Source organism: Gobius niger (assembly GCF_951799975.1).
Source record: "Gobius niger genome assembly, chromosome: 5".
Lineage (NCBI taxonomy): Eukaryota > Metazoa > Chordata > Actinopteri > Gobiiformes > Gobiidae > Gobius > Gobius niger.
Window position 1 is genome coordinate 4,292,251 of NC_136856.1, and position 8,957 is coordinate 4,301,207.

The 8,957-nt window shown below is 43.7% G+C and overlaps 1 long non-coding RNA gene across 1 annotated transcript; it reads left to right on the forward strand.

The window, feature by feature from the left end:
* The first annotated feature begins 7,928 nt into the window (after positions 1-7,928).
* On the forward strand, positions 7,929-8,299 carry LOC306963302. The gene is made up of 2 exons (XR_013792900.1): positions 7,929-8,047; positions 8,078-8,299. It is a non-coding gene; the product is annotated as an uncharacterized lncRNA (long non-coding RNA).
* Positions 8,300-8,957: the final 658 nt, after the last annotated feature.

Below are 8,957 nucleotides of genomic sequence, written 5' to 3' on the forward strand. Positions count from 1 at the left end.
TCGACATTTTTATTGAGCGTCACATCCCCATTGCCTCCACTCTCCCGCTTTATTTTGGCTAAGCGACAGATAATCCTCAGGTCACATGGCCCCAGTGGCGCCTCAGTCTATTCACTGCAGGATTCACGGCGACAAAAAGCAGGAGCTGACTTTCCAAATCTGCATACAGAGGAAACAGAGCTGAATACGAGAGTGAGAGAGAGATGGACAGCGCCTGATATTAGGAGAAACTAGCACTGGTGCAAGAGTGTGCCTTAGAAAATGGTTGTTTTTGGATTTCCACCAAAAAATCTGATTAAACTAAAGAGGGAGGGTAAGAGGGGATGAGACGGCTTTTGGATTTAGGTTAGACACATGAACTTTGACTCAATTCCATTTTATTCACTGTCGAAGGAGTTTTTATAGCTCATATTCTAGAAAAAACCCAAAGACCGTGGAAACCAGCTTCAGAGGAGTCACCAGCAGTTTGTGTATTTGCCGCTCGGAGCTCGCGGTTCCCCTTCCCGCGTCCTCTCTGTATACACAACAGACTCCATTAGATCGGGGCGCAGAGGCAGTCGTTGTTGTTGTTTTTGAATGGACTTTCCTCGGAGGGACATATGTTTGTGCACACGAGCATGAAGTTTAATCAGAGCCGGCGGCGCGCTCGCGTTTGCTCTCCGCGCAGAAATACGAAACAGCGAACGCACTGGTCCGAATTTGTCATTTACTCTGCCGTTTCTGCCGACTCTGATCAGCAGTGCAGGGCGTTCTTTTAAAGATTGTTCAGGGCAGAAGACGTGAAGCGACGACTGAAAAGCTCATATTTTGTTATAGTGTCTCTTATGCGTGTGTGTGCTTTCGATCTACAGCATTGAGTAGAGAAAGATATTGGATCTGAAACTTCTTAAAACAGGCTTTATTGCCGTAGCATCTTATGATTTTTTTTACTCAACAATTGTCCGTGAGAGTAAATCCTACGCTGACAGAAAAGACAAAGGGACAGAGGGATATATTGTGCATCCAATTACACAATGGAGATCATTTTTTTCACTCAAACTTGGCTGTAAATACTGTTTAAGTGGTGCAAGCCCGCAGTTAGCTTTGCCCGTTAGCCTGTTAGCTTCTTCTTCGTGATTCCATTAGAGTGTATTGCACCTCCGACCCGAAGGCAAGAAAGTCGCAATTCTGTTTTTCTGGCCAGAGACACCAGGGGGAGATGAAAGATCCCCCAAACATCCCATTAACACTTGTATTACCCCCAGAGGGACTACGGAAAGGATTTATTAAGGTAAACAAGTCAGTTCTTCTTTCAGCAGAAAAAATAGCAACTTTTGGAAAAATTGTTCGCAAAATCTGGCATTTTAGGCATCACAAAAAATGCTATTTGTTATCTATCGTGACGATCTTTCCACTCTATGTGGCTATTGGTCTCTCAACTCATAGAACCAGTGTTATAGGTTATGGGTTATTACCTAAAAAGACTGCATTTATACCCCTCCTGAAACTGGTGGAGGGGTTTGAGCACCCGAATGATCCTGGAGCTCTGTTGTCGGGGGCTTCGTGCCCCTTGTAGGGTCTCCCAACAGGTCTTAGGTGACAGGTCAGACAAAGAGTGGGGTCAGGAATCCCTTATGAGAGACCAACAGGCCAGGTTAGAATCGTGAGGCTGTCCTTCTGTGGACCCACCACCTGCAGGAGGAGCCATGAGGGGCTGGTGCAATGTGATTGGGGCAGCGCCAACACCCCCACGACCCGGCAACGGAAAAGTGGAAGAAAATGGATTTATATTTTAGACTTTGGCTGAAGATATGTTTAAGCTGGGTCCAGAATACATCACTTTACATCACTTTAATCTTTCGGGACAACTTCAAGAGCGTGTCTCCTTTCTTTAAATCTAAGCCAGGATCTTGTTGAGAAGGTCTTACCTGAACGATTTAGGCCATATGTGCATATGTGCTTTAAGCATAGAAACCAATTCAACTGGAGAAAACCCACCCAGACAACACCAGAGACCCCACTTACCAGGTAGTGGGTCCACGGGAGGACGGCCTCACAATTAAACGGGCCTGTTGGTCTCTCATAAGGGGCTTCTGAACCGCTCTTTGTCTGACCCGTCACCTAGGACTTGTTTGCTCTGGGAGACCCCGACAACAGAGCTCCTAGGATCATTCGGGCGCTCAAACCCCTCCACCATGCTGAAGTGGCGGTTCCAGAAGGGGTTGAGGAGGTCTTACCTTAACGATTTAGGCCATATAAGCATATGTGTTTTAAGCATAGAAACAAATTCAATCGGAGAAAACCCACCCAGACAAAGGGGGAACATGCCAGCACCAGAGACCCCACTTAGTTTGGGACTTGTTCTGGTCTATATCCTTGAGAATGTCCCTCCCTTCTCCATATATCAAAGATTAGAAACAGTTCTTTGGTTCCCCAGTCGTAAAGCTTGATTAAAACTGTATTACATAACATTATTTGGGCTGAAAGAACACGGCGTGCTGAACTAAATAAGAAGGTCTAAAGGGAGACGTGGATACAGTACTTGGGTTATTTGGGTTACAAAACAGTGCAGAGAAGCAGAAGGCATGACGGGACAGGACAGGGGTATTCCTTGGACATCTGCCCCGCGAGTGCGCTCCACTGAGGGCCAAATGTGCCGTGATTACCCCCAACCCCCTAAAGAACCCATTTGGACCCAGACGCGAGCCGAGAGAGGCAGAGCGCGGCGTATCCTCGAGCGACCTCCGAAATGTGTCTGAAAAGGCTGCCAGGGCACGGATGGAGCGCGAGGCGAGCCCACACGCGTCAACATCCAGCAGCTGGAGGGGACAGAAGTGCTGAGAGAAGGAATTATGGGACAAAAATAGACACAGGAGAAAAGGTTAGGTAGCCAAAGTAATGCGGAAAGAATAAGACGGGGTGACACAAAGACGACTGCAGGACTTCGATTCATGTTTGGCTTCATTTACGAATGTTTTATCCTGCATGAAAGACATGAAAACTACTACAGAATAAGGAAGCAGGAGAATCTTTGGCATATAATACACTTTGATGGCTTTTTGGGGGGTTATTTTGGACTAATTTTGTCTCTGGGATGAAAAAATCCGTACACGGCCAGTCGCTGAGTGGATCAGCTGCAGTTGACTCTTGTTAGTTCGCTGTGAGTTAATATGATCTTAGCAACAAAAAAAAGAAAAGTAAAATAAACAAGTCTTGGGTATAACTTGCCTCCTTAACCTCTTAACCCCCACCTGAACTGAGCACATTTTCTCCAGTTTGGCATTAGCCAAATCTAAAAGCTTCTTGAAAAGAAATGTCAGAATAGTGACGAAAAAGTGATAAAAAAGTGATTAGAAACACAACAAAAAAGTTAAGAATACAACAAGAAAAGGGTCACAAAAGCGTGACCGAGGGCGCTGATTGGCTGCTATGGAGGTGCGGCTCTTACGCTGCGGGCTGATGGTGGAGGTGTGGCCCTCTCAGAAGCGATCATTGGCTGGAGGAGGTGATGTTGAAATTAGTCTCCCTGGTTGAATTAACGCCGAGGCTTCATATGGCAAAAAAGTTACAATCAGTTCTTTCAAATGAGGTATTACACTGTTGCTCTCCAGTCAAGAAGCTTTATTTGGGTAAAGCCGAACTTGAGACAATGCACTTGGTTAAGGCGGGGGGTAAGAGGTTAAGTTACTGGTGCTGGGCATTTTGTACTATTCAATTCATTTCGGTCACTTGTATGAGCTTCCTTCGCAGGGTGGCTGGGCTCGGGTGAGGAGCTCAGTTACCCGGGAGGAGTTCAGAGTAGAGTCGCTGCTCCTTCACGTCGAAAGGAGCAGCTGAGGTGGCTAGGGCATCTGATGCCTCCTGCTCGCCTCCCTCTGGAGGTGTTCCAGGCATGTCCTAGTGGGACAAGGCCTCGTGGAAGACCCAGGACACACTAGTGGGACTATGTCTCTGAGCTGGCCTGGTGTGGCCTCGGGGTCAGGACAGCTGGAGGAGGTGTGGCCTCAGGGTCAGGACAGTTGAAGGAGATGTGTGTAGAGCGAGAAGTTTAGGCATCTCTGCTGAGACTGCTGCCCCCGTAAAGAGGAAGAAAATGGATGGATGGACTATTCCATTCAGCCGCCTCCTCGAACACGTGGTTGTTTGTGTCTGAGGGAAGAACCGGGAGTGCATATTGGTTCGAGACTTTCCAGCCCTGTTATGTTGAGTAGAATCAAGTGGTAAGAGGAGAGAGCCCGGGAAAACATGCATTTATAGAAGTCAAAATAAATAAAGGGAACACTTGAACAACACAATGTAACTCCTTGGAGTCACATTGTGTTGTTCAAGACACAATATCAGTGATAATCAAATGTTTGGATGTTGTCAGATCTGTTTCTTTTCAGTGGTAAGTCTAATTAGTATTACATCTGTTCTCTCTCCAAAGGTTTTTAGGTTTGGGCTGATTGTTTTGACATTATTACATTACATCATTACATTATTACATTGTAAAAGATAAATCACCGCTGCTTAAGTGACCAGAAGGATTCTAAACCTAATTGTTGTTACTGAGTCATGTGACAAAAATGCCACGCGCCGCCATTTTGAATCATGTGGTGAACAATGTGAAACTGATCCTCGACTGAACTACTACAGCAACACCTTGAAACTTTAACATGGCGATATTACCAAGTATGTTTGCAATTAGCAACTGTGACTAGCTTACTGGATACAATGCAATATAAAAAGTCTTCTAGTAATTGAAAGATTTTTGAAACTTTCCGTGTGCATAAAGGCGATTTGCTTTAACTGTATAATTTTGAGCTTTTCAACCGTTTTAAGTCCAAGAAAAGTCTGCCTTGAGTTATGGTTATCAGCTTCAATAGTTTGAATGAACCCATCGCACCTTTCCCTTTCCACGTTTCCCCAAAACAGCCCAGGTCCAGAGGTCGCGAGTGCCATTCCCGCCGCAGAGAACGCCGCTAAAAGGAGTTTTGTACAGAGTAATAATTCAGACAGTAGCCATTTGCAGCTTGTCACAATTCATTTTTCACGCTTTTTCTCAACCTTTAAAAACACTCTGCCGTTGCCGTGGAAACGCAGCTGTTGGACCCCGGCGCGCTCGGCCTATTCAGAGCGAGATGGAGAGGCTTAAATGGACTCGAGCTCACATTTGGACAATTCACTCCGCCGTGTGTTATGTTGTCGTCAACATTAAAATGAGAGGCCGAAACGTCTGAACGTCCAGTCACACTGTGAGAGGAAGAACATGTGACTACAAGAACCACCTTGTAGCGTTCAGGGTGTAATACTTGGCACCACAGAGGAAGGTTCTTCATCAGACATGACACAAGTGGCCAGACACCTGTATATCATCATAACTGGTCCAGTCATCTCGTGACCCAAGTTTCATTTACATAAGAATGTAGACACAATACAAATACATTAGTGGTGGGACTAGATTCAAAAAAATAAATAATCAAGTTAATTACAGGTCTGTAATTAACTTAACGCAATTAATCGCATTTTAATTGAAAAAACAAAAATGTTTTCAATACTTTTTACAACAAATGTATTTATTATTGTTAATCTGTATAGTTAAGTAACAGGGGCAAAGTGCATTTATAGCTATTTAGCTTTCATGTGTTTTAGGAACTCTGATCACTCAAGTAACTTGCAGAGTTCATTACAGTAAAAATAATGCCACATTTATATAAAAGTGAAAGTGAAATAAAGCAAAAGGGCCATAAAACCACGCCTTTAAGTGTTTAACAATGTCTGTAAACAGAATCAAAGTGTCATTTCTTATCCTGACCAGGGTTAGGGTTATTGTGGCTCAGAGTGGGCGTGGCTGGAGCGTTTGTTTGAGGCTAACGCTAACATTGGCATCGAGGACTGAGTCCCCAATGGGCCAAGTGAAGCGTCTCCGTCCATTGCTGTTGTGGGCGGATGTGCGTCAGATATACGGGCGTACCAGAAACACACAAATAGAAAGGTTCCGGCTCAGGAGTTCCAGCTTGGCGGGAAATCAGGGGAAATATGATTAATTGTGTTAAAAAAATTAACGTTAAAGTCCCACCCCTAAAATAAATATATTCATAAAGAGAGTATCTCAGGTGTACACCTCCATGTCATTCAGTATAACAAACACGTTAGATTAGCCACTATAAACGGTGACAACAGTGACCACAATGCCCTAAGCGATCACGGTACAGGTGTGTCGGCACTTGTTTCATGTCTGATGAAAGGCTAACACGCCCGAAACCTAACTCCATGGTGCCAAGTAATACATTTTTTGGGTGCTTTCCAGCTGTTGCCAAAATGAATGATGACTTAGACTTATATACCGCTTTACGATTTTGTGCATTATTCATTCACTCCATTCTTGGTGGTGGTAAGCTACTATTTTAGCCACAGCTGTCCTAGGGTAGACTGATGGAAGCGAGGCAGCCAATCACACTCACACACTACATTCACCCAGGCTTCATTGGTGTTTCCCAGTGATCTCCCATGTAAGTACCAACCAGGCCTGACCCCTTTTTCATTGTACATGCAGCTTAGTCATACAACCCCAACAATAGAGCTAATAATGTGTAGTGTAACAAGTGTAACTTTTGTATCGATTGTGGCTTTGTGTCTGTAAATATTTCCCTTCATTTCAACAGTTTGAGCTGGTTCGGTATATGGCTTGAGGTACAAATTGTCCTCTTACCTCTGCAGTCCCAGTAAAGGATGTAGATGTGAAGGGAAGGTGGTCACTGACAAAAACCAGAGCAGTTATTTTCCACGTTGACCCAGATACAGTACAGTCCTTTTCCACGGACGTCTCTTGTAGTTTATTGCACTCATGTTGTAATTTATCAGCTAAAACCTTATCAAATAAACTGCTGACTCAGGCTGTGGACCAATCGGGACCACAAGTTGTAAATACCATTGCCTGTAGTAAAGTCGACTCTACCTTTGGTTACCTTTGTTATGGGACTTTTTCCCTGCACTCGATTTTCAAGGTTCCTCAGAGTTTTGCATGAAACATTACTCACTTTGCTTCATTCACTTCGTCTGGTGCCTCGGAGCTCCAAAGCTCGTTTCACCTCTTTTCAAATTATTACGTCTGCTCGCGTTTTTGGGGGGCATTTTCTTGTTGCATTATGTTCTTTGTTAACTTTTCAAAACCTTCAAGTGCTGAGTGAAAATGAGTTCTGGTTCTGATGCAATGTGTGATTCACCGGTGCCTTGCAATTACCAATAAAAAGAGAAAGAGTGCACTGGACTTAGTTTTTTTTTCAGTCAAATTCCTTTTATCCTCATTGTATGCAGTTCGAAGTTACTGTAGTTGTTTGACTGCATAAACAATGACAACACAAGGAGGTGAATTCAATCAATCAATAGCCCAGTATCACTATACTTTACTTTGCACAAACATTAAAACAATGAAACAAAATAAACATGTCCTATCTCAGGAAAGGCGTTGGGAAAATAGGCAAAGTGACATCATGAAAGAATGACATCACACACAGAAAACTGAATAATTGTCATTGTTTAATCTCGAGTAAACCATGACCTACAAGTTGTAAATGTCCACACGTTCCCAATGTAAAAGTAATTTTTGAGTCTGTTTTGATTTTGTAAAATCCTCCACCTCGAGAGTCTTCACTCGCCTTCACATTTCATTTCATTAATTTGCCTTTTAACACACTGAGCCGCACTGATTTGGGTATTTAGCTGTAAAGTGCCAACAATCCAGACCATTTTTCATGATATTTGTAGCAGCAGAGCATATTCTATATTATAGTTATGGACACATGATGTGGCTTGTTTGAAAGGTGAGACTCTAAGCTCTCCGTAGGCAAAAACAGTTTAATTCTACGTGACTCGGTTCCTGAGAAATTCAAGCCAAACAGAGGCTAGTTTTGATCAAAATCACAGATTATTTTCTAGATTCGGAGATAAAGGAGGTTTTATGAAACTCTCTCCTCTCTCCTCCTCTCTGGACGGACACTAACATTATGTGAAGAGGCAAATGCCTAAATATCTTCGTTTCAAGTCAATTTTCAACCACAACATTGTTGACATGTTTTGAAACACGCGTGTTCTCGATCTCTTTTTATGGCGTGTGCAGTTAAACAGCCTGGTTCTCAGATTGAAGACTTTAACAGGATGTTTCTCAGTCGTCCTTGGACCGATTTTAACCATTTAAAAACTCAGAGAAATGTTAAAGCCTCAACTGTTTCAATCTTTCCATGTGAAGCCGCTCTGCTTTGTCAAACGCACTCCAGAGAGCGAGAGAGAAGTGTCGGGTTTACAGCTGTTCACTACACAACACCACGCCCCCTCAGACTAACACCACGCCCCCTCAGACTAACACCACGCCCCCTCAGACTAACACCACGCCCCCTCAGACTAACACCACGCCCCCTCAGGCTAACACCACGCCCCCTCAGGCTAACACCACGCCCCCTCAGGCTAACACCACGCCCCCTCAGACTAACACCACGCCCCCTCAGACTAACACCACGCCCCCTCAGGCTAACACCACGCCCCCTCAGGCTAACACCACGCCCCCTCAGGCTAACACCACGCCCCCTCAGACTAACACCACGCCCCCTCAGACAAAAAAAGAAGAAAAGAAACGCAATAATATATAAAATGTCCAGATCATGACTTTTCACAAGTTTTTGATTTTTTTTAACTTTTGATCATCACAGAGCTACCAAAGTCATTAGAGTGTCTAGTTTCGTAATAAAACAAAACAAAACACAAAAACGAGTTTTTCCGTTTTCGGCACTCAATGTGTCAAATACAATTAATCAAAACAACTATACTAAAATCACATTTTTGGGCCCCTGCCTATAATGCCTGTGTAAAAACCTGCGGGCGGATGTGTGTGGAAGTTGTCCTTTTATCTTTTAGGACTTTGAGTTTGAAAGCCATATAATCCACTTTACAATTTAAAGCCATATCTGCATTAAAGTAACAATTAACTTCATAAATAGAATACA